This window comes from Ambystoma mexicanum, chromosome 7p (genome assembly GCF_040938575.1).
Source record: "Ambystoma mexicanum isolate Mex_15411 chromosome 7p, UKY_AmexF1_1, whole genome shotgun sequence".
NCBI classification, from domain to species: Eukaryota; Metazoa; Chordata; class Amphibia; order Caudata; family Ambystomatidae; genus Ambystoma; species Ambystoma mexicanum.
In genome coordinates, this window is record NC_090939.1 from 758,703,757 (window position 1) to 758,730,248 (window position 26,492).

Here is a 26,492-nt window from a genome sequence, read left to right on the forward strand (position 1 = left end):
AGAGGCCTTAAAGAAGACTGTACTCCGACTGCTTTTCTGTTTAATGTTTTCATCCGTGATTTGGGCACAGTCTTTGCTGACATAATGGGTAATCCACCGAGTTTGAGCATGCAAAAAATAAATGATTTGCTTTATGCAGATGATCTGGTGTTGCTTTCACAAACACCAGTTTGTCTGCAAAATATGCTGCATGCCCTCGCCTGTTATGTACATGCCAACAACCTGGTGATAAATACGGATAAAACACATATCGCAGTATGTAAGAATAATATCAACTACAAAGGCTCCTGCTTCAAGTGGATGTTACAGCAAAATGAATAAAAAATTGTCCCTCAATATAAGAATCTAGGAGTGTCATTTACCAACTCCAAGGGGATTCGTATGAGTTGGAAATAAAGAGTAAATTACAAGGACTGACATCGCAAGCTAAATTACTTTCTTATCAATTTGGTAAATTCTCTTGTATGCATATAATGTTATTTTATCAACAGAAATAATTCCAAGCTTATTATATGGTGTTGAATCCCTGCTCCCAAAGAAGCGGATGTTTTGGGACCTGTTAGAAGAAAGGTTCTGAAGACAGTCTTTAAGGTTACCATCTTGCACACCGCTTCCACTGATACGCTTTGATTTGGGCTCCTTATCTATGTACTCTCAGGTACTTTGGAAAATGGCTTCACTATTGAGGAAATGTTTGTTAAATCTAGAAACAGTGAATATGCTAGGCATAATAGCTTTTCACCTCCTAAAATCGGAAAATGTTTTTCCAGTTAGTTGGTGTAAATTCATACCGAATGCTTTAGCAGATGCCTCGGTGACTGTGAAAGTGTTGCTTGGCAATCTGGGTTGTGCAGAGATCAATTTTTTCCAATATGACTGGATCTGCAATAATTCATTCTGTACTACATACAAGGACTTCGATGTTTCTCTCTTTGGGCACAAGAAATTTAGATCTATGGCAGACTATCTGATTTGTAAGGAAATATATGGGGTTTTAAACTAATTGGGTTCTCTGAAGTGTCATAAGCCTGTGGGCTCTCTACAGGCGATTAAAGACATTCTAATAGAAAAGAAAGGTTTGTTTTTATGATGGGGTTGTAGTATAAAAATATTATGCTCATCACTATACCACAAAAATAAGATACCACTAGAATTGCCACCAACACAAGCTAACAATAAATAATCACTAAAATAAAGTAATACCAAAATACCAAACTAACTCTAAATGTAAGGCCAGTTTACTGCCAATTTAACACCAAAATATTATGGTAAGAAAAATACCACCAAATCCCGAATTTACCCCAATAAGACAAAAACTCCTACAGAAATTGTGCGTTGGCTGGGAAACTGTAGAGCATCTACTAGGTGTGGAAGTGTGTTCCACACTACCATATGTGCATTAAAGAAAACTCATTTTGTGAGAGCAGTGTGACACTGAAAGTGAATCTCAGAATGTCTCAAATTGATGCCACATTCCCAGAGTTGGTGAAATATCTGGAGGCAAAATTATATGTACATGGAACATGGTCATCAAATAATGCCACAGAGTGGCATGACCGTACCTATAGGGAAGTTCAGAAAGAACCATTTGACAACATTTTTGAAGAAGGTAGCATAATTCAGGTCTGTCTTCTGAGATTAATAAATGCTGCTGACAAACCCGCAGAGAAAGATTGTCTGATACGGTTATGTGCCAAAATATGGTTCATTTTAAATAGGTCTCTGCGAATGCAAGAAAATGATGCCAAGCTAATTAGCAGAATAAAAGTCGAATTAGATGGAGCTAGTGAACAGTAGAAAAGGTTCAGAGCAGAACTGGAGGTATGTCAAAAGGACATGCAATCAAAGTGTAAAGAATTCGACACTCATTGTCTCAAAGGAAAAAAGTATTTGAGGACAGTGAGCAAGAATTAAAACACTTGAAAGGATTGGTAGGTCACATTAGACAAGATAATGACAAGGCTAATTTGGAAATACAAGTTTTACAAAAAGAGAATTTAGAGAAAGAAGGTGAACTTCAGATTGTTGAACAAGAGATAGCTAAAATGATTCAAGAAAGAAACAAGCGAGACAAAGAGTTTAATGAATGTCAAATGCAAATGAGCGAAATGCAAATTGTAATTAATAAGATAGGTGATGAAAAAATTACTTGCGTAAGGAGGCAGATCGACTCCTTAAAAAGTATTTGGAACAGCAGATATGCACTTTCAGGTCCCAGGACAAGCGACAGGGCACCACATTCAATGGGATTGAAATGAATTACATTTCTACACGGGGAGGTAGGGCCCCAGTGGTTGTGCCGGTGTCTGAGCTTGGTTGCAGTGCCTTTGGGGGGTTTGACACACCCATTGGGGTTGCCACCAATCCCGTACACCTGAGACAAGGGTTGAACCACAAAGTAGTGCAATTCCAAATATAGAGCAAAGTAGTCCTATCAAGATAATGAAGTCAATCAAGGCCCTGATCAAACCTTTCAAAAAAGGAGGGGAGCGCTCCATAGAGGACCACTTAAAAGCGGTGCACGATATATTTAAAGCTCTATACATAACTAAGGAATAATACAGAAAATACTTTCACTTAACTCTGAATGCCCCCACAGCGAGCATCATCAGGGGATTAAATTAACAGCAGAACATGTCATGGGCAGAATTTGAAAAAGAGATTAGGCGTCATTTTTCTCCATTGCAGTCATTACAGGAGGCGAAATAAAAGTTGCATACACGATTACAGCTGGGCCAAATACGTCCCCTCGCCAATATCTTCAAGACTTAAAAAAGAGCTTTTTCTCGTTTTGATATATCTTTTGATCCAAGTTCCAATGAGTTTAAAACTGCCTACTTTGCAGAAAGACATAATATCACAGTTAGTCTGCGAATTTGATCGTGAGAAGTCCCTTGAATGGATTGTGCACCAGAGTACAAAACTATATGAAGTCCTCTACTGCCAGGGTAGAGAGAATGATAAAATGAAAGAAACAAAATCAAAATCTAAAGAATCCTTGGCAACAGTAATGGAGATCAGGTCAGCTAAAAAGTTACTTGAGTCTGCTCAAAGTCCAGGCAAAAATAATGTGACACCCGAACAGAGGGGTACTCCACAGAGGTTGCCATCCTCTACACCGATGTTTCAGTCACATGATCCTAGTAATAGAGAGAGTTACATTAGCCCTAGGTACTTAGAAGTTAGGCCCCGGGAAGGATAGCGATCCAACATGTCAGGCATTAACAATAATCAGAGACAAAATCAAGATCAAAGAAGTAATAGTCCCTATCAGCCGTTGGGGACACAGAGCAGATTTGACCCCAACACCATGAAATATGGTAACCAGGATTGACCACAGTATTTGGACTGATTTACTGAAAATGAGAATCAGCATATGGGACAGTACTCACAAAATGAGAGACAGGACACAAGGCAGAATATGAACTTTGTTCCACGTCAATACAATCAATCACTGCCATCAGGGGATTACAACCAAAGAATAGGTACACCCCGCTCCCCGCCACACATGAATCAAGAGTTCAGAAACAACTCAAATAGGAATCACTCTCCTGAGAGATACCAGAATAGATTTAACCAGGGGGAGAACAACCAATATCGGCATAGGCCGCAAAGAGAAGATTCTAGAGAAATGGAAAGATTCCAGTGTCTCGAGGCCCAAGTAAAAATGTTGCTGAACAAATAGGAAACTCTGTACAGCTCAAAAACAGTAATCAAATGAAGGGGCAGAAGGTCATAGAAGTGAACTGGTGGCTTCTGATAATAAGGGACTAAATATACATAACACATGCAAAGATAAAAAGACAGAATCCCCTGATACGGTTTTTCATAATGACTCTGAACTGTTTAATGATTTAAAAACGAAAATACCTGCAAATGAACATGAGGCAGAAATTGCAAACACATCTAAAAAAGAGGTTTGGTTTAACCTAGCGTTGAATCAAACGTTGGAAATGTGTAAAATGAAAAAGAAAAACGAGGAGAACATGAAATTCCAAAGGAACAAAGAGATAGATTTAAGAAAGACAACTCATGCACGGATAAAATAATTCATGAGGGAGTAGATGTGAATATTAGAACACCCTCCCTAGACAATCAAGATGCTAATAAAATACAGGCAGTAAGAATAAGTACTAAAAAGGAGGGTACAGATCAGTCACCTGAAGTGTTCTTTTAGCCACTGATTTTTGAAGAAATTAAAAAGACTGGTATCATGCCAAATACTCACAAATGCCCAGAATTAGAAAATGACAACGTATAAGGTGATGTTTATACTCATATTCAGCTGGAGAATTGCAGTGTGGACTCTGATGATGCCAGATGGAAGGGCGAACAGTGGCCACACTCCAAATGACCTCGGAACATGGGGAGATGAGTAAGGTTCCTCAAATGGAAATGGACAGAAAGGAAGGAAAAATGTCCTTTCATTTACCGATGTGTTTAGCCAAGAGTGAGAGGGGTCTGAGAAAAGTGAATCCTGAAATCAGTAAGAATTCAAACATGTTGTGTGCATTAGAGTAAGTTGAAGACTGATATTATGGTCCCATTACTGTGGAAGAGAAGTGTAATACATTTGCAGTGATTGACAAAGGCTCACAGGCCACAATTATGTCCAAAGAATTGGTAAAAAGTATCAATGATGGGAGAGCTCCACAGAATCAGATCAAAGTGAGACAGAGTGAAGGTCCAGTACATAACTTTAACAGTGAGGAGATGCCTATCGAGGGTGTCACTGAAGTTGACATAAAGATAGGAAAACACAGAATGACACAGGAAGTATTGATCACATCTATTTGTGAAATTCCATTCTTGATGGGAACAGATTGCCTGAAAAGTGTGTCCCCTCTTATTGATGGGGTAAATGGGGTTCTGTGGTCTTTAACCAAAAAAACATTAAAGTCTAAGAAAATAAAGTCACAAAACAGTAGCATAAAGGAATGCTATTCTGTTGCCAAATCGAATGATGCAGTCGAGGTGATCCTCCAGAATAGCTGTGTACCTAGTGTCACCACTATTTTGATGTTTCAGGACAAAATGCAAAGTGAAAAAGAAAAAAACATCTGTGCAGATTTATTTGTATCCGAGGAAGAAATGGCAAACTGTGATAGATGAACACACATTGCGCTTCTATTTAAAAGAGAAAAAGTGCAAACAGAACACCATCCATAAAGCAGACACAGAAAAACAGATCACCAGTCTTGCTGAAATACATATGGAAGATGAGCAGCCATGGATTTATATTGGTATAAATGGCCATTCTAAAATGATAAAAGCCACTTTGGCGCTTGAACAGGAAAGGAGTTTTATTAATGCAGAGGATAATAAAGGGAGTAGATCCCGAAATTTAAAATTAAAAACCAATACATCTCTGGTTTGGACAATCCAGATTTTGAAAATCGAATTGCAGGAAGATGCATGCTAAAGATTAACGTTGGACAAAAAACATTTACCAAAATGTCTGGATAGTGAGTGGAACACAAAATGATTTTTATCTGGGCAATGATATCATGCACAGGATGTGCATGGTGTTAGATTTCCTTAATCAAAAAATATGGTCCCGGCTAGGCGGGCCTGCACCCGAATTTGAAGACAAAAGAAGGGCTTATCATTCTGCACAATTGGTGCCATATGCAATTGCACTACAGGTGAAGAAGGATATTACTATTCCTGAATTCACCAAGCAGGTTGCTATAACACTAAAGCGTAGGTATGGACAGCAAATGAAGGATTCTGATGCATTTGTGTGCTTGAATGAATCCATGAAACAGCCAGGGCTGGATTATGAATATACCCCATTGACAGATGTTGGGGAGGGGTCCGTCAAAATCATGGTATATAATAGAGGATGTCAAGATATTCATTTAGAAGAGAATTCCTTACTAGGAATGGCCATACAAAAATCACATTATACTGCAGATTTCAATAATATGGTGATTGGAAATATCCCTGAGAAATATGTAGATGCACAGGGTGTGTTGCCAGAGTACCTGGATTCTCAACCCAAAGGTATGTTCAAGATTCAATCTGTGTACCCTTATGATTCCAATGAAACAGTGGGTTGTCACCAGGAGAATTGTATAGTATTTGACTTAAATGAAAATGAAACAGGAAATCAGCACATTGAAATGGAGGCTGATGTGCCAAAATATTTTAAAGTGGCAGCTTTGCAGAGAGATACAGCCACACAATTAGAAGAAAGCACAGAGATTGCTCCATTGGAGGATTTCCCGGAATTTTCAAAAATGGTAGAGGAGCAGATTCTGTTAGCAGATGCCTGTGATAGTGAAGAGGATAAGAATGAATTGATAAAAATATTTATGGAATTTAAGGAAGATTTTGTCAAAGACGCATATGATTGCGGTCTAACTGATTTACATGTTGCCACATTACCAGAGGGGTGTGATAGGAATCCAGTATTTGTGCAACAATATCGATTACCACTGGCATGCTTGATCTATCATTGGTAGAGATAATTAAAAACTTGGAGTCCAGGGGAATTATCAGACCCATTCATAGTACCTCTAACACTCCTATTTTGGGTGTATTAAAGCCAAATGGTCAATGGCGTCTGTGTGCATATCTGAGGGAATTAAATAAAAGAGTGCCAGTGTCTAGATGGCCACTGCCATTCATTGATCAAGGCCTTGCTGAGGTGCATGGGTCAAAGGTATTTATCACATTAGATTTTACTTCTGGGTACTGGTGTGTGCCATTGGCAGAGGAAATTCAGAATATATTTTCATTTTCATTTGATAAAACGCAATACGCTTGGTCCAGAACACCATTTGGGTATGTCAATAGTGGGAGCGAATTTGGCATATTTTTGAGAAAGCTATGCCAAATGCAGCGGAAAGAGGGACCATAGTCTTTGTATATGATATCCTGATAAAAAATTAAAACTTAAAAAAGTCATTTTGATGAAATTAGACATGTACTTAACCAATTGCAAAAGGTGGGTGCTAAAGTATCTTTACAGAAAGCTCAATGGTGCAAGAAAAAGGTGAATTTCCTAGGCCATGAAGTAACTGAACATGGGTTAAATCCACAAAAGAAAAAGGTGGAGGCCATTCAGAAATTGAAAGATCCTAGAAACATGAAAGGTATAAAAAGCTTATTAGGAATGATGGGATATAACAGGAAACACATTGAAAATTATGCTTTAATCACTCAACCTTTGACTAGACTATTGAAGCTGAATGCGCCCTGGAAATGGGAACAGGAGCAATATGAGACAGTTGCTAAATTGCAAGAATGCCTCATAAAGGCACCATGCCTGGCTTATCCCATAAAGAACAAAGATGTCTTCATAGAAATAGGATTGACCGAGCATTATATATCAGCAGTGTTATCTCAAAAACATGATTTGAACCACAAGTAAGGCGAGTAAGGCATTCTCTCAGGTTGAAATTAAATCAGTGAATGTGAAAAGGCTCTTCTGACCACTGTATGGTCAGCTAACAATAAATAATCACTAAAATAGAGTAATACCGAACTACCTCTAAATGTAAGGCTGCCCATTTACCACCAAAATATTACAGTAAGAAAAATACCACCAAATCCCAATAAGACAAGATCTCTTACACCTTCTCATATACGTAGCCAATATATGAGATTTAAATTTAATCTTTGGCATACTCGAGAAATATTGCATAGGCGAAAACAAATAACCTCAAATCAGAATTTTTGTCCATACTGCCTAAATGTTCTCCAAATTGAGACCTTACTACATCTTATTGCCCATTGTCCATCTCTATTATCAATGCGACAAAGGCTTTTCAGAGACTTGTTTGTTTGGTCAAGCCCGCTGGACTCTAATGTCATCTGGAAAGCGATCTTTTCAAGTCCCAGATTGGGAGTACAGGTAGCATTAGTACATTTCCTTGAAGCAATTCTACCAGATTATGAGGGTGATATGTTGCTCTCAGCTTAAATATTGTTAAGTATAAACACTGTATTTGAATATGCGGACCTTCACCATTTGTTGTTTTTGGATTAATCAAGGTTAAATTGGTGATATTTTATTTTGTATTTATATTTGAGGATTTTGTATTTTGTATTATTTTATATGCTGTTAAGTTGTTTTATATTTGAAAATTTGATTTGATCAACTATCCAAATTAAAGAAAAAAAATATATATATATATATTTCCGACACAGTTCTTGGCAACATCAGTTTGTCAAAGAAATGTTCCAACAATCCATGATTCAACACAGAAAAGATCCTTCTTCTCCTTGAAATAGACATTTTAAAGTTCATCAAATAGCACGTATGATATTCTTGGTCAGGATTATTTTTGTCACAACGTATATGATGTACAGAACACAGTTTGTTGATATTGGCTTTCTCAACTTCCTTCTTCTTCACACCACAAACAACAACTGGATCTTTGTCAGAATAACTGCACAGCATTTTCTTCTTAGCACCATGAACAACATGGGTCATTTCACAGTACTTTCTCCTCAACACCATGAACAACAACTGCCTCTTTGTGAGGATAACTTCACAGCACATTCTTACACCAGGCCTACTGCTTCAAAACATACTCCCTGAGGATCTACTGGTCTGCTCCACAGTGTTCCATATTTATCAATGCATTATGAAGTTTCAGATCTACTGACAGTTTTCAAGTTCACTGCAAAAAAAAAAAGTGTCCACAGTTGACAGACACTCCCATTCCATTGCATTACCGAGTTTTAGAGTTCACCACATCTTCAGCACCTGATAGATTAACAACGTTCAACGGCTTCTTAGCAAAGGCAAGATTCACATTAGTGCCCTTTAAATCTGTTAGGCAACCAATTCTTCTCTCCCACAGAACATTCACATCAAGAAGGGCAACTTCTCTGCCACTCTTGTCTCTCTGTCACACCATAAACCAAGTACCTTTCAACTTGACTTCTTTTAGCTTTGGCAGTGTGAGTTCATGGCTGGTCGCTGTTACCTTTGGATTACAGTCAATCAGCAACAAGCTTAACCTTTGAAAACATTACATTAGCCCCCTTTCTTCCTTTAGCCATAGTCAGTTGCTTATCAGCCTTTTGTTAGCTTCTTTAGGCTCAAGGCAATGCTTGTTCAACTCTGGGCTTTGGGCAATGCTTGTTTGTTCTCTTTGTCTCACATTATTTAAAGCTTTATCACTTGGTTTAAATGGATATAATGTTACTGCTGCTTTAGCCTTCTTGATAGAATCACTTTTAGGCACACATGACCAATAAGTAAGTTGTTAAAGCTATTTTTCTTCAGCTCGATATTCAAAAGGTTTGACACAATGTTTTCACTCACCCGTGAGTGTTGTATTTGTTGCACTCCATTGTCTGACAATCACCGGCTGGGTTTCCTTCAATTTCACTCTTACGCGAGTGACTGATTCTGCTACTGTTGCCTACCTCGTTAATGTGCACTGTATGGGAACGCTCAGGAACACTAACCGGCTTGTCTTTAATCCCTTCGCAGGCCGCAGGACTTCTACTACTCTGGCTCTCCCAAACGGACACACCTCCTGAAGTTGTCTTTGGTCTAGCCACACAGACCCGGTGTTCGGCTTGCCACAACCCTCTGGAGCACCCTAGCCTCCAGACACGATCCACTGCACACTTTCTGCTGCAAAATCTCTGCACTTCAGACTTTGGGGGAAAAGGAACCTTGCAGGACTGGCCATAGGAATTTGTATCATGATACTCCCAGCATCCTTTCTTTCCTGCCGCTTCTGTTGTATATGCCAGCAACATTCTTGCTTCTGCCGCTTTCCCCTTCTGCCACAACTGCTTCTACTGCTCCACCTCCAACTGCAGCAATGGCTGCAACTTCTACTGGCCTACACCTCAGGGAGCCTTTGAAGCCTCTCAGCATCCATCAGGTGTGGGTTGTTAGGATTAATTGACTAAACTCCACTGCAGTATTGCTCTTCAGCCCTCTTCCTCGTCCCATTACATCTAGGATTATGGGATTTGAAATCCCTAGTAGCAAAGTTAGGTTTAATTGTTAATTTGCTTTGCTACTTTTAAATTTAGATCCTCTTCCTTTATGTATTTTTAAAGATACACCCCATGTTTTGCTTGAGAAGGGGAAGGCAGTTCATTCATGCAGTCATTTACAGGATTTCTTTCACTGTACCTTTGGGAGTAAGGGGATTTGTTAACCATATAGGTTTCAAATGATTTTCCTTTACTTTTGGTAGTTAAAGATGTCACACCAACTTTGCCCATATCAATACACTTGATAGGGGGTTCTGATACATCATAACGACAATAGGCCATTACATCCGTTGGTATCTTTGAACGGTTAGTTACTTTCAAGGAAAAATACTTGTCTCATCCCACGGGATCTCCTCAGCAGCATGGGCCTTGTCTCCTCCCAGGTGATCCTCCCGCAGTACACCCCCCCCCCAGGTCAGGAGCAGAAAACACCTGCCTTTCCCTGGCCACCCGGGAGGAGACTTTAGGCGGGGTTTCAGAGAGGGATCCACAGGATTCATCACATTACCCCTGCTCATATTCTTATCTAAGCCCACTTAATGTAGCCTATTTGAAGATGACCATAGTGTTGATATGCAATGTTTATATACAGGACAGTAATGGTGCATTTTTGGGGATGTAGAGTAGTAGAGTCTTGGTGCACTGAAATTGGTGTGGGTGGCTGTTATGAGATTGTAACCAAAGGGGTCAAAAACACAGCCTCAGAATATGCACATTGTTGATATTGATTGTTTGTGTGTGTACAGTGCAGTAACATTTTAGGTTCTCGCCTATATGATCCATGATGTGAATAAGGAGAAGTGAGTGGTGCACACTGTTAAGGATTTCAATCAGGCAATACACCCGGGTCTCGCCTGACATGCAATGCACAAATTAAATACTTATTTATTGTGTATATAGGTTTAATATTCTTAGTGATATACCACTCATATCACACCCTTCTCAAAATACCCGCAGGTCACAGTGGACCAGGAATCAGGCTGGTTGGTAAAAGTATTATTTATTTATTTATTTAATTTCAAATCAAACACACATTTATATATATGGGGCAGCAATCACCAATGTGGTGACAAAACAATTCAGAAAGTAAGTAAGGCAATTGGATTCACTTATAGCAATACAGAAGATAAAACACAGGGAAAAGAACAATTTTAGATTGTTGAAAAATAGCGCTTAGGTTAAGATTTCCCCCTGCAAAGTTCTTAATTCACAAATGGGAGCAATACTGAACAGGTTCTAACAAACACAAGCTACAATATGAGCAACAGTACACACATAAATCAGAATGGGAGTCTGGAAATACTTTGAATGGGAAAATACACATGTAAAACTTTTGCAAAATTGAAAATTCCTGCCCTAATTTCACTATGTGATTTTTAATACAAACAGGTCAAACACACTGTTTTGTGATGGGGTTATTGGTTGTGGATGTAGCAACATGTCTTAGGTTTAACTCAGAGTTAAAATTAAATCTCTAGCTATATAATTGAAGAAATTATGTAAGGTTGAATGAGAGGCATTTTTGAAAATAAAGACGTGAAAATGAAAACAGAAATCAGTTTTTACAATGACAATTATGTTCTAAACTAGGGAATTCTGGTTACCAGTTTGAAACACAGTAAGCTCCAGAGTGGTCAGCGGAAACCAGCCCCAGCACCTCCGTGTCCACCTTTGAGGACTCAGTCAGATTACCCGTGGGATGATATTAAGGATTTGGGATTTTCACAAGACAAAAGGATTTGAAAGAAATGATCACTAGCAGAAGAAATCAAAGCAGGTTTCAGACTGATGTGACACTATTATAAGTTTTTCATTTAAGGAGAGGATAGGTTGAGATTGGGGTAGGACAAGGCAAATATACTATGGGCCATTATGATTCCTGTTTATACCTACAGTCCACTGTAGTTTAAGATTAGACTGTCAGGTTCTGGTCATCACGGATCGGGTCTACAGGCAGCAGAGCACTTCCGGTGGGATGGTCAGCTGGGCGATTCTGGTCAATTGGACTGCACCTCAGATTGGATTGGATTGGTCTTTTTGGTCAGCAGGCAAGCATGAATGGTAGCAAGTCAGACTGGATCAGAATGATTCCCCTTAAGTTTGGGATGGTTCAGGATTTGGGCCTAGCTGAAAAGAGTTCAGCAAATGCTGATGGCCTTGGTTTTGCAAAGTAGCCTGGAACAGGACAAGATGAAGAATTCTGGAACAGGGCGTCCCACGGAAATCAGGATGGAGTCAGGAATCAGTGTGTGTCTGCGTGTTGTGAGGTTCCCTTATTTATCATGCCAAGTGACGTCACTAAGTTTATGGTAGGGGCAGACTTACAATCCACACCCACAATGCTGTGATAGGTCAAAGGCACTTGCTTTTTTCTGGTGGAAAGACAGAAAGGGCTGACATATTTATGTTGTGCCTTGGGAAACTCCCACAGTGATTTGGACCAAAAATTAACTTTCCCACAAATAGCCATACTATAATTATGCCCTCTAATAAAATCGGACACATACATTACATATTTTGTGGCTTACCTTTACCTCCAACTCCTACATCAGTGAGAGCTGGCTTTGTCTTTCTGTGGAATTTTGTAAATTTTAATCATAAAGATTTGGCCTAACAATTCCTAACCCGGTACATATATGTGCAATCACCCCTTGAACATGGGTATACAATATTAGATTTGCAGCATTAATAGTCTTGGCGCAATTAGTGTTTCTTTATAACTTGTGTCCCTTATGCAGTACCAGGTTCAATCACGTCTTCACAGAACAAGCATACAATTAGATTTACAACCACCACATTTTAGATTTATCCTCCTTCATGTGGCAAAGTTAAAGGTTTTTAAAGCTTAATTACAAATAGGCATTTAACCACTGAAAATCCATTGCATTACTTTCCTTTCAACTGGCAACAGCTGTCAAATTCCTTTGATCAGGGTGGGGTCCTCCTCTTTGAGAGGGAAGTTTCCTGCCCCTCCCCTGTCCGGGTGAGTGTTCAAGCCTGCCATTGTCTTTTCTTGAGCCACAGATGAAAGTCTGATGAGGTCCTTTGTCCTGAGTATGCAAAACCTCCCAGAAGCAATTAGTCTTTCCCGCCAGCAGTAAGGTGTCACCCTTTCCCAGGCTGAGGCTGTCAAGCAGAATTGTAATTAACTCCAAACTGGGTTTTACTTTAAGTTACCTACATCTTTCATTAAAACATACAATTCACACAGTTATCAGTGTATTTTGACATTAGCAACCCAAAACATGCTTTTAAACAGGCAATTTCCACTTTCTTCCTGAAAAACACATTAAACTGAGTTATTTTAAATCCAATGTTATTATGCAGTACATAAACAATTCATTCAGCATTATTTCTGTCCTTGAGTGCTGGGATTTGTTTGCAGTCTGTATGTATGTATCCAGCCTTTGCTTGGAGTTCTCTTTGCACAGCTGAAATTGTTACATGCTGCCATTTTAGCCACATTTTTCCTGTGGAAATGAAAACAAATTTTGCTGGGCTGGTTTTTCATGAGATACATTTCTTATTTGCTGTCAGTGAATGAGTCCGAGCTCCTCTGAGCCCCTCAATCCAACACTGGATGATCTGTAGCCCTTTTACTCTCAAGGATTCACTGGAAATTAATGGATCTAGCGCCAAAACAGTACTTTGAAGGTTGCAAAGCTAAATTTTAAAAGGCATTTTCAGTTTTTAGCATCTCTCTGCTGTTTCACTCCAAGTTCAATGTGGCAAGGCCCACTGGCATGCTCCTGCAGTGAGGATTTTGGTTTCACCCCCCACTTTGACTGTGTGTGTAGGGGTGCAGCCTTTCCTTGGTTGTGACCCAAATGCAGGTTTGCAGATTTTGGCATGCATAGGGGTTAGCGTATCCATTTTGGGCAGTTTCTGTCACCATTTGAGAAGTAATGCAATGGGGAACATTGGAATGGGTTAAAATATCCCACAAAAGCACCCACGACTTCGGCTTGACTTCCAGTCATGGGGAAGTCGGGCACATGGAATTTTTGTTTCTGTCCATGTGAAGAACTCAGGTTTCTTCAGGTGTAGGTTCTTCTCCCGTCAGCGATTGATACAACCCGCTCTCCTCGACGGCTCTGGCTGGAGTAGGAACAATACCCACATCTTCTCTCGTCCTTTCTTTTCCAGTGTGGAGAGACACTCTGGATCTCTTTGGTTTTTCCTGCCCGGTCCCCGTGGAGGTCCTCCTTGGTGATTAGGTAAACTAAGTGCAACTAGAAAAAAGAACATAACCCAGTTATGAAAATTCTCCCACTACTGCTGTAATGGGGATTTCAGCAGTGGGATAGAAACATGCATTCAGTGACAATTTACAATATTCCCCGCATGTATTTAATGACAATTTAAAATATTGCTCGCACATATTTCTGGATTCTCTCCCTTTGCGTTTTCTGTAGGCTCTTTTATTTGCCGCAAAGTATGCCTGGGATGGAAACTCTTTAGCTGGCTTATGTGGACCCACTTGTCTTCCCCTTCTGTCAAATTTCCCTTGGGGATGTGGATTCTGTAGGCGACTAATGAGATTTTGTCCACAATTCCAAAAGGTCCCCGCCAGCTGGGCAAAATTGTGCACTCCTTGGCTTGTTTCTTTTGGAAATTGTACAAGAAGACCATGTCTCCTACTAATATTCCCTTTTGGTTGTCTTAAGGTCATAGTGGGTATTCATACTGTCTGCAGATCTTTCTAGCTTCCGCTGAGCATACGCAAAGCATGTTGAAGTTGTTTTCTCAGATTCCCAAAATAATCATGAGTTGTGTTGGCATTAATCAATGTCTGCTCTTGGGTTCTATAGAGTAGATGCTGGGGTGGCACCATCCTTCGTCCAGTCATCAGCTCAAATTGAGACATTTTAGTTGCAGAAGAAGGGGTAGATCTGATGGCCATCAGGACAAGGGGTAATCGAATATCCCAACTTGGCCTGGAGTCTGCCACAAACGTTTTTAATATGCTCACAATGGTTTTATTGTACCTCTCAACTCCAGCACTAGAGGGCGGCGGTATGCTATGTGTAGTTTCCGTTTTACCCCAAGTATCTCCCACATCTTTGTCATCACTTTGCTGGTGAATTGACTACCTCGGTCTGACTCAATCCTTTGGGGTAGTCCAAAATGTGAGAAGATGTGATTGATCATCAGGGCAGTTGCTGTTTCTGCCTTGCAATTTGGGGCCGGGAGACATTCTACCCAGCTAGTAAACAAGCATGTTACGGTTAACATGTACTTGTTCCCCCTAGAGGAGCAAATCATGGGCCTGATGAAATCTACTTGTAAATCTGACCAAGGCAGTGTCATCCCTTCAAGTATTGGTCGAGGTCCTGCCCCATGTATGGCCAGTATGCAACCTCTTGCAAGGTTTCTAATGTAGTATGAAACCCCCGATGACCAGCTGTGGCCGCATCATGGGCGTGACTTAGCATCAGGCTTCGGAATGAGGTAGGGACCACCCACTGGTCACATCCAGATATGGATCTCCTCACCAACAAACCGTCTTGGATTCGGATCATTTTTGGATATTTCATCAATACTCTGAGGTCCTCTTTCCCAATGCAATTGGTATCCATCATGGGAAAGTTCTCAAGGTCCTCAATGTGTTGATAAAACGTACCAATGATTAGATCCCCTTTTCAAGGCGTGATTAAATCAGCATCTGTGGTCTCCTTACTCCACTGGGCAGTTGAGAGTTCATTGTGAGCATTTGTCTGGGACCTAGTGATAGCAGTGACCTGGATTTCCCACAACAGGGACTCGATCTCCAGTAGATCCCCTTGGATGGGTCCGGTTTTGGCCAGCTGATCAGCTAAGTCATTTCCAGTTTTGTCTGGTCCCTCTATCTTGGAATGACCCTTGATCTTTTTCCAATAGATGGTCATCCCACTAGAGGTGACCAGATCATCAATATTTTGTATTAGTTTTCCATGTTTTAGTGGTTTGTTTTTAGCACATAGCATGCCTCTGGTTTTCCAATTAACCAGGTGCTCCACAAACCCATTCCGGACATAATCTGAATCAGTGATTATGACCAGTTCGTGGAGTTGGTGTTGGACAACAGTGAGGATGGCTTGATGAACTCCCATCAGCTCTGCCACCTGCCTACTACGGGACCGATTTTGTACCCAGCTGACGGCTCCGGGGCATCATTCACCCAGGCATTCCCCACGCCGGCCACTAGTTCCTTTTCCCTGTTGTTGTTAACATGGTAGTAGCACCCATCCAAATAGACAGTGGGCCATCCTTCATACTTGTCTTCTTCATAGACTTTGTGTGGAGAATTGAGGTACACCTCCATGCTGTCCTTGATTTTAAGACTTTCGTCCTCGAGGCAGCTTTCTCTGGCACAATCATGCAAGTCAGCCAGACCTTGCGCAAGGGGACTCTTCTTGTTTTGGCCATATCTGACCTCCACAGGAAAGCCTTGCATTGACAGAATCCATGAAGTAATTCAGGAATTACTCACATTTCCAGCCCAGAATCTGTCACTTTGAAGATATTGCAGAGGCTGGTGTGGAGTCTCCACTATGATGTGTTCCCCCTGGATGAATGGGCGGTAATTCTTCAATGCCCATGCCGTTGCCAGGAGAGCCTTCTCACAATCGTTGAATTTTTCCTCCACAGAGGATAAAGTCTTACTTGCATATGAGATGACTTTATTGAGCTTGTCATGCTTTTGGTATAATACTGCGGTCAAGCATATATTTGAGAACCCTGTCTCCAAGAAGAAATCCTTGTTTTTGACAGGGTACGCTAGACAAGGCACTTGTGAGAGACTTCTTTTGAGTTGCTTTACTGCCTCAGCTTGTTCTGGACCCCACTCCCACTTGACCCTCCCAATAATCTAATCAACAACCACATCCTATACAGACCTCCGGGACTCCTAGCTGACTTCCAAGAGCACCTGTCCCATCGACTCAGCAAGAACATTAAAAAGTCCTCCAAAATCCTTCTATTAGGAGACTTAAATTTAGGATACAATGATCCTAAGGATAAATCCGCTGCAACCCTAGCTAAAGAACTTGCAGACTTAGGTTTCTCCCAAAGAGTCCTTACCCCTACTCACTCCAAAGGCTGCACCCTTGACTGGGTCATGGATCAAAATTGTGCATCCAACATTACCTCAAACACCGCCCTTCCTTGGACGGACCACACATGCATCGAATTTCTCATCCCCACCAACCCTAAACCTAAGACTCTCACCCACGTACCACCTGTCACAATAAGAAGTTCTAAAAAACTCAATGCAGACAACTTGCGTCCCCACCTTAAAAGCCCCTGCCTAGCACCACCTTTCTCTCAGGACCCAAATATACTATCAGCTATCTTCAATGATACTCTCACCAATGCCATCAACTCTATAGCCCCACTTGAAAGCAAGAAGGAAATAAAATCATTTCATTGCAACTCTTGGTTCTCGGAAGAACTCCAAACCCTCCGAGCTCAAAAGCGCCAGTCGCTAAAAAACTGGCAAACGGACCCGCGTGATCTAAATAAGAGCCGCTTCAAACAAATAGCCCTCCAATATAAAAAAGCCATTTTAGCAGCAAAATCCAACTCCTTCAATGATAGCATCTCAAAGGCCAACTCCCAAGCTAAAGAACTATTTGCAATCTTTAATGAATTAGTCACTCCTCTGGCTACCGCTGACGGGATAACTAAAGACAAAGCCAGGTGTGCCAGCATTCAGTCCGCCATGCTCAACAAAATAAAACTCCTCCAGAACAAAATCCAAAACCACTGCAAAGCCCTCCCAAACCAAAAAACCAACCTCCCTACACAAGACAAGTGTAGTAATCTCAATCACGCTCAATTCTCCTTCAGAAACGTCGCTAAACCTGAGGTCCTTAATCTCATCAAAAACCTCAAACCATCCCTCTGCAAGGCAGACATTTGCCCTCCCAAAATCATCAAGGAATGCGCCAATGACCTAGCACCCCTGATTACTGCCTTCATTAACAATCTCAAGGAAGCCTGGGTGCTGCCACTTCTAAAAAAAGCCACACTTGACCCAGCGCAACCCAACAACTACAGACCGATAACGACCGTCCCGTTCCTCCTAAAAATCCTGGACAAAGCAGCTCACATCCAGAACCAATCATACATAGAAGCTAACTCCATACTAGGCAAAAGACAATCTGGCTTCCATGTCGGGCATGGAACAGAATCCTCCTTATTAGACCTAAAAAATCAAATCTCACAGATCATGGACAAAGGCAAACCTGCCTTGCTCCTCCTCCTCGATCTATCAGCTGCTTTTGACCTGGTAGATCACCAACCACGCATCAGCCACCTCACCCATGCAGCCCATTTCTCTAATCAAGCAGCATCCTGGATCACTTCCTTCCTTGAAGGAAGACCCATGAAGGTCTACTCCGACACAGCTAAGGCAGATCCTACCACTATAAACTGTGGTGTCCCCCAAGGATCTTGTACAGCCCCCACCCTCTATAACCTCTTCACAAAACCCCTCTTTGACATACTTGACTCCATGGGTGTTGCATATACAAACTATGCAGACGACACTCAAGTACTTTTACCCCTATCTGGACTTTATCACCAAGACGCCACGGCCCTTCACGACATCTATGCCACTATCCAAGCTTGGATGGCAATCATTGGCCTCTGTCTTAACGGGGAGAAGACTGAAATTCTCATCCTGGGCCAGACAAACACATTATCGAAACAAAGCCCCCAATACAACAACTTCAACATAGACAACTCAACCATCTCCGTATCATCCTCTGTCAAGACTCTAGATGTTCACATTGATGCAAATCTATCGATGAACAAACAAGTCAGCGCCATAGCCTGTGCATCAGCATTCAGCACCAAACTCATCAATGTCATTAAACCCTACTTATCCACCCCCAACCACTTGGCCATATCTAGAGCAACTATAGGAGCCAAACTCGATTATTGCAACACCCTTCTAGCTGGCACCTCTGCCAAAAACATTCACAGACTGCAAACCACACAAAACAATGCCCTCAGAGCCTCCATGAGCATCCCTAGAAGAGACCATATATCCCACGCCAGACGTGAGGCACGGTGGCTCCAGGTCAAAGACTGTATTACATTGAAAATCCTCACCATCACTCACAGGTGCATCAACAAAACCGCTCCAGCATACCTATCTGAAGCAATATCAAGGACCACATCCACTCGCCCCACCAGAGCTCAGTACACCAACCAGCTACACATACCACGCATAAAGAGAGCCAGAGCGGGAGGTCTAGGCTTCTCCTATATTGCACCGAAACTCTGGAACTCACTCCCTGCCACCCTTAGAGCTGAAACTTCCATCTCTGTCTTCCGCAACAACCTCAAGGCCACTCTCCTCAACTGGCAAGTGGAGGACTGCCTCCTCCACTTCTGCCATGTATATTGTAATATAACACAAATGTAATATAACTATATTGTAACCTGTATATGTACTGCTAGTGACTATGTAACTATATTGCAACCTGAATATATATTGCTAATGACCATGTAACTAAGTAACTAAGCTTTGTACTGTAACAAGTGCCACGATGTCCTCGGGCTGTTGTGCGCTATATGAATATGAATAAAACAAACCAAAACAAACAAACAGATGGATCAGGGGTCTTGTGATCTCTGCGTAATCCTCAATGAACTTTCTACTGTAATTAATCAGTCCAAGGAGGCTCCTTAGCTCATGCAGAGTTGTGCGGTCTTTTAGTTTCAGGAGTGCTTCCACTTTCTTTTCCTGGGGAGAGAGACCCTCAGGAGTTAAATCATGTCCCAAGAAATTGATCTGGGTCCTGCACCACTGTGCCTTTTGGAAAGATAGTTTTGCTCCGGCAGCCCTCAACTGTGTCAGAACATAACGGATCTCTGCTATGTGTTCCTCCACAGTTCAGTTGAGCTTTTGATCAGAACATCATCTACATAGGCCAGGTTACTTCTTTCACCTAAGTCGGGCATGACCTTGTGTAAGAAGATATTAAATTCATTACCGGAGTTGATGTATCCGGAGGGAGTCCGGGTCCATGTGTACTGCTGCCCCCCAATGGTAAAGGCCAGCTTGTATTGGTCCTCCCTACTGACAGGTACGGTCCAGTATCCATTGGTCAGGTCAATAGCAGTATATACCTTTGACCCCTGGATCTGGGCCAGCCCTTGGTCAGTGTAGGGAAGAGGCCATCGGGATGTGTGGACCCGTTTGTTTAGCTCCCTTAGGTCAGCACAGAGTCTCCACTGGCCGTTTGGTTTTAAATCCCCAGAACCGGATTATTAAAGGTGCTGTGGACTGGATGAATTATCCCACTGGACTCAAGGTTTTTAATTATTTCTGTGAGGGGCCCCATGGATGCGAGAGGCAAGCAGTATTGCTTCACAAACACTGGAGTCATGGCAGGGTCTGTGGGAATTGTTGTTGTATGGATTTCGGTGCTACCACAGTCATATGAGTCCACCGCAAAGAGATCCTGAAAATCTAAGAAAACTTGTTTCAACTTTTGCTTTTGCTCCAGAGTCTTACAGGCATCAGCTAGGTTGACTCTCTCTTTAACCATCTGCCTGAAGCCCGGAAAGACTTCTGGTTTGGCTATCTCAGCGGCCTCCTCCAGCTGGGTGGAGAAGTCCCTGGTTAAAGTATTCACCTGGACAGAGGGTTTCAGGCAGGGAAGGCAGTCCTTGTGGACTTGGAAGATCACCTCAACCCTCCTGAAGTCACAGGTCACTTCTTCCTTACCATAAGGGCAGGAAGAGTACACCAGGAAATTACCCCCATGCCGGGTGAAGATCCTGTCTGGTGTTGTGTCATTGTTGCTATCACTGTCAAAACAGTCATTGGGGCTCGGTCCTATCAGTTCATTACCTAAATCTATGGAAAAATGTTGGTCATCAACCGCCATTCCAATAATGGTGCCTGCGCCCAGAGTGATACTCCTATGGTCGCTGTTATCCACCAATATTGGAATGGTGTTGTGTTCTGTATTGACTAATGGTGTTGTTTTTAACCCCAACCCTTGCTGTTGGAGATGGGCATTGAGGCGAACATGTGCGTCAGGGTTTTGCAGTTTCTGTCCTCTTTTAATTTTTACTTTAAGTGGGAATAGTCGGGTCCGTTCTGGGATGGTGACTTCCTCTCCAATTTGAACTTCAACTGGATACAGCAGCAATTGGGCTGACCGAAATGCTTTTTCAGAATCATAAAAGTCCATGGGATTACCCCCTAATTGGGACCAGGCTTTGAAGTTTATCAGGTCCAAACTAATAGCAAAGTGATTGAGAATGTCACTGCCTAAATAAAATGCAGCAGGGACATCTTGCACGACCCAACAGTTATGAATTATGGTTTTGTTGCCTATAGACATTTTGAGCAGGAGATTTTTAGAATTGGGAGTTTCCAGGTCCATTTCCCATTTGTCAATCAATTTAAATGTGGGAATGGCTGGATCTTTTGGGAGTTTTCGGAACATGGCTTCGCTGATGAAGCTCTTACCATTGTTCATGCACACTCGGGCGAGAACAGAGTCCTTCCCCTCATTTAACTGAATAGGGATAGACAACTGTTCTCTAATCTTCTGAATGTCAGCTAAGCTTTGAACTGGTCTCTCATCATTTTGGAGTATGGAAGTGGGATTTTCTGATTGTGAATTAGTATGGCATTTTAGAGTATTTCCTTCCAGTGTGGAATGCCACTTGAAACTGGAAGGAAGGTTCATTTTCAGAAATAGAGAGGAATTCCCATCACCAGTTTGTTGTCCTACTGCAATTACTGTCACGTCAGGGATTTGGTTGTTTTGAAAATGAAACTCAATATGATCCTGTTTTTGTTCAACCATGTGGCATGTGCCATTTAAACTAACATGGTTGACACTATGTTTTAATTTTATTGGTCAGTTAGCCTGGGTCCAGAGGACCTTGTTTACACAGTCTATTGGGGAGACAATCTACGCAGGATGTCATTCCCCAGTAAACATGGTGTGCCCTCCGGAGTCACGACTATGACCGGGTGTTTCACGTTGTGTCACCCAATTTTAATTTCCAAATCCGCAGTCCCCTCGACAAGAATTTCATTCCCATCGAAGTTCTGAAGTTGTCCAGGAAGAGGGGTGAGAGGGATCTGGTATCTCTCCCCCTTCCTGAATTCAGCTAATCAAAGGCTCTCTTTGACAGAAGAGTGGCTTGGGATCCAGTGTCCACCAGTGCCAAAAATTTACATTTCCCTTGTACTTGGCCCGGGGCATAAAATCTTCCCCCCTTCTCCTCAAGGGGGCAAAGATAATGTGCATTTTGGGCCAGTTGGTGGGTTATTTTCTTGATTCTTGATTCCGACACAGGGGTAATTTGGGCAGGATTCTGTGTGGGAGCTTGGGGATCTGTAAGAAAAATGTGACAGTTGGATGTTGGGGGAGTTTTGGGCTCCCCTGGTTCTAATTCTGCCCCCCCCATTTTTGGAGGCAGTTCCCAGAATATGTTTGGGCAAGGTGGTTTTCTGGCTTATCATTCTGGGGTTCAATGATGGGCGGTTCTAACTCAGTCCCCACATTTACCCAGTCTTGATTAGGATCTCTCGGGACCAATTTTTCTTTGGGAGGAGTTCCCCATCCCTGAAGGAGAAGATCTTTTTCCCAGAATCCTCTGAGGACCCCTCTCATTCAAAATACACTCCTCCACAAAATGGGTATTTTTAGGTCCTTTATTTCTCCTACCAGCCCTCTGTTCCTTAGGTTGCAGACTTTCGGGGGCAGGAGATTTTGGTTCCATTTCCAAACCAGGGGCTTTTCGCAAGTAGAGAAGGAAGCTTCCTCTAAGGCTTTACACCCTCTTTCCCCCCGTTCCTCCTCCTTTGGAACGGTAAGTTGTCAGGGTTCTCTCCCTGTCATTGTTCTGGAGTCCCAGACCTTTAATTTGTGGAGTTCTGAGCCGCCGTGTTCATCTGAGGGTTCTGCTAAGCCCTCAACATGCGACCCAGATCCTGGGACAAGTTCTGGACCTGGCGCTCCAGTTGGGACACCCGCTCAGGCTGGTACGGGGGTCTCAGTTCCATCCTAGGTGGATCACAAGAAGGGTAACTGTCACTTCACCAATAATACCCTGGGTTTGGATAGTTTGGGTAACCCTCCACCCTTGGCCTCCCCTCTCCCGGATTGGGCTGTCTGAGCTCAGGAAAGTGGGGAATGAAAGGAGGGTTGTTTTGTGAGTTGAAGTTTTGGGGGTACCGGGGAAAGAAGCTCAACCTGGCATTTGGGGGATTACTGCCCCCCTGGGGAAAGTTAGGAGGGAAGTTTCCTGGATTGGTACCTATCTGGTTGGACCCCCCGCCTTGGGCTGGGGGAGTCCACACATACCCCAGGATGGATTTGTTGCCCTTGTATCAGGGGCTAATATAATCAGGGGAGTTAGGGGTCCCATTTGTGGGATTACCTCCCTGACTACATGTTTGGGATTGGCCAGAGGGCCTTCTGGTTCCTTGATGGGATGGGTTCTGTGCAGGTATATTTTTAGGCCCCCCATATCCAGATCTAAAATGGGGGGCAAACTTCACCTCCGCCACCTTAGCAGCAGCAGGAGTGTTGGCTGGTTTGGGGGTTTTATTGGTGTTTTTGTTCTCTACAGATTTCTGCACTTCATAAATATGGGTCGCCTGTTCAATGACCCAGTCCAGTGATCTCTTCTCGTGAAAGTCCCTCACCAGCTGAGTCATGATGTATTTGGGGAGTGCTAGGAAGAAGGTGTTGATTAACTCCCTACTGTCCAAGCGCACCCTCCTGGTGGTCTGTGCAAAGGCACATTTAAGTTCTTGCACACATTCTTGTGGGGCCTGATCTTCCCCACACTGCAGATTGTAGGCTGCCTTTCAGGCCTATTGGAGATTTCTATGGACTGAGAAGTATTTTAAGATGGCCGCCCTGTAGGTGGACCATCTTGAGTGGGTTTTGATCCTCCAGCCTCGAAAAGAAGCTGGAATACTAATGGGATAATGTCCATTTTACATACTGGATGCAACTCTGACTGTCTTTCAGATGAAAAGTATCCATCATCTGTTAGTATAACTCAAGGTGTTCCCAGACTGAATACTTGGCATTTTTGTGATAGGGAGTTATAACACTCCTAATGGCCTTGATCTGCTTTAAGGGATCTTTTAGTAGAACGCTCTTAATGTTGTTGGCCTTTTTGGTCTTAGTCACCCAAGTCCACTCATCCTCTGACTCAGAGGCACTATTATTGGAGGTGGCTATCTGATCCTCTAGGCTCTCCCATATTCTGCGAGCTTCAGAAGGGCTTGCAGAATGTGGGGGCCTAGTTTCCCTATTCCTGTGGTGCTCAGAAGAGTCTTCTGACTCTCCCTTGCTCCCAGGATTGGCGGAGTACCCCCCACCCCACTGCCCTTGCTGGGAAGAGGTCTTTAGGATACTCTTTTTGGGCTTGATTTCCTGGAGTTCCCCACCAGATTTTACAAACTGATCCTTTGGTAGGCAGTATTTTTAAGGATCAAATTCCCTGATTCTACCTTCACAGGAGTCTTTCTGATCAGAGTGGTTAGCCCTAACATTTGGGGATCTGTTCCGAGATGCCCGTCCATCAATTTCTGGGACGCCCTGATCTGTCAGTCCCAAGTTACCAATTCTTCTGAAGTCTGCCATCTACATGGCCCTTGGTTCATATGAGCCAGTGGACATGAAGCTGGCAGAGTCCATGGTACTGAAGGGGTTAGAGTCCCTGATTATGGAGGTCCAGATATTATGCTCAGGGGTTTCTCTGTCCCTACCTACCTCTTCTCTTTCAGCCCCTATTCCCTGGCGATATGCCAAAATCTGGGGGGTCATTACGACCCAGGCGGTAACCATGGTGCTAGTAGCGCCATGGTTGCCGCTGGTATTTTACCGATTCCGCTATGGTGAATGGTGGAATTACTGCCCCATTCCAAGGTTGGCGGGGCGGTAATTCCCCATTCACCATTGGCCCTTCCCCATTCCCATTTTTGCCCCCATAGGGCTCAATGGAAATGGGGAAGGTGGTAGTTACGGTACCGCAAATTGCAGTACCGTAATTACCTCCAAGGTCCCTTTGCGGGTCCAATCCTTAACGGCTGGTAAAAACCAGCCGTTAAGGTAGGGACCCGCAAAGGGACCGCGTAATTAGGTAAGGGGTTAACGGCGCCGCCACCTTTTACAGCGCCATTAACCCCTTACCGCCTGGCTCATAATTAGGCCCTGAATCTTTTACTCCTCTATCAGGGCCTTACTGGTTTCAATAATTTGCTCTTACATTGCTATCTGTTTGTGGAGCACATCATTCTTTTCACAGAGAGACTCGTCTCTCTGTGCCTCCTGCCTGGTTTGGAAATACTGGGCCAATTTCTGCTGAAGGAGACTCACCTCCTGAGTTTTATCATTATTGGCCTGGGTGTTCTTTTCCAGAGCATCCTCCACCTGCCTGGTGTGCTCTAGTAGCTTCTCATGTTCTGTTTTTGCTTCATGGAGCTCCTGGAGGGCCAGCTTTCTTTCCTCTAGCTTGGTTTTTAAACTTCCTGGCTTAAGGCATCCCTCTCCTGACTTAGAGTGCCTCTCTGTTTAGCCAAGTCATCCCTTTGTTTTTTAAATGCACTGGATTTCTGGTGCTCCTCATCAAATTCCTCTTGAGAGTGGATGTCTTTAATAATTAATTAATTATTTTCCCCTTTTAATTTGTCTATCTGGTCCTGCATGGCAACTATTTTCTCTGTGCAGGCTCTATTAAACTGTAATTGTTGCGCCAGTTTATGCTGACTTTGTTGTAAAAAGTCAACCCTTTCCTGACACTCATCTTTCAGTGCCTGAGCTTGGTTATCTTGCTCTGCCTTCTATTATTGTAGGACATCCAGATCTTCTTTCAGTTTTGTCAGATACTGCCTAGCTTCTGTCTCTGATTCTTGGCTCTTCTGTAGCCTTTGCTCTGCAGAGTCCAGATCAGTCTGGATTCTTTCTAGTGTTTCCACTTGATTCTTTGCCAGAACTATGTTCTCAGCATGCTTTTCCTGCATTACACCTATGTGGAGGTACAGGTAGGCTGCTATTTTGGCAATTTTACTCTGCTCCTCTTTTGCTTTTGGGGCCATGTACAGTTCACTAAGAGCTGGTGTAATGGGCCCTTGTCCTGCCATATATCCAGGTCCATGGCAGTGACCTGTTCTTTGATTTCCTGCAACCAGATCTGCTCACTCTGTTCCGGTCACTCACCCCTGACAAACAGTTTGTGCATGAGGTGTTCCCTAGCAAAATTGATTTCTACTGAGATCGCCATTTTGGAAATATCAATTTCCTTTATGACTTATTTTAGGGTGAATTTACTTTTACAAAAAGGCCTGATTTTGGAATATTTATTTTGAGAGGTGCTTGTACAGTGTAGCACAGTACCACAACACAGCAACGTGTCTGTACCCTGCAGGCTAGTATGCTGTGTTAGAATGTCACGGATGGTAATTCGAACTCAAAATCATGGCACAAGCCCCCAAATCTGTTAAGGATTTCAATCAGGCAATACACCCGGGTCTTGCC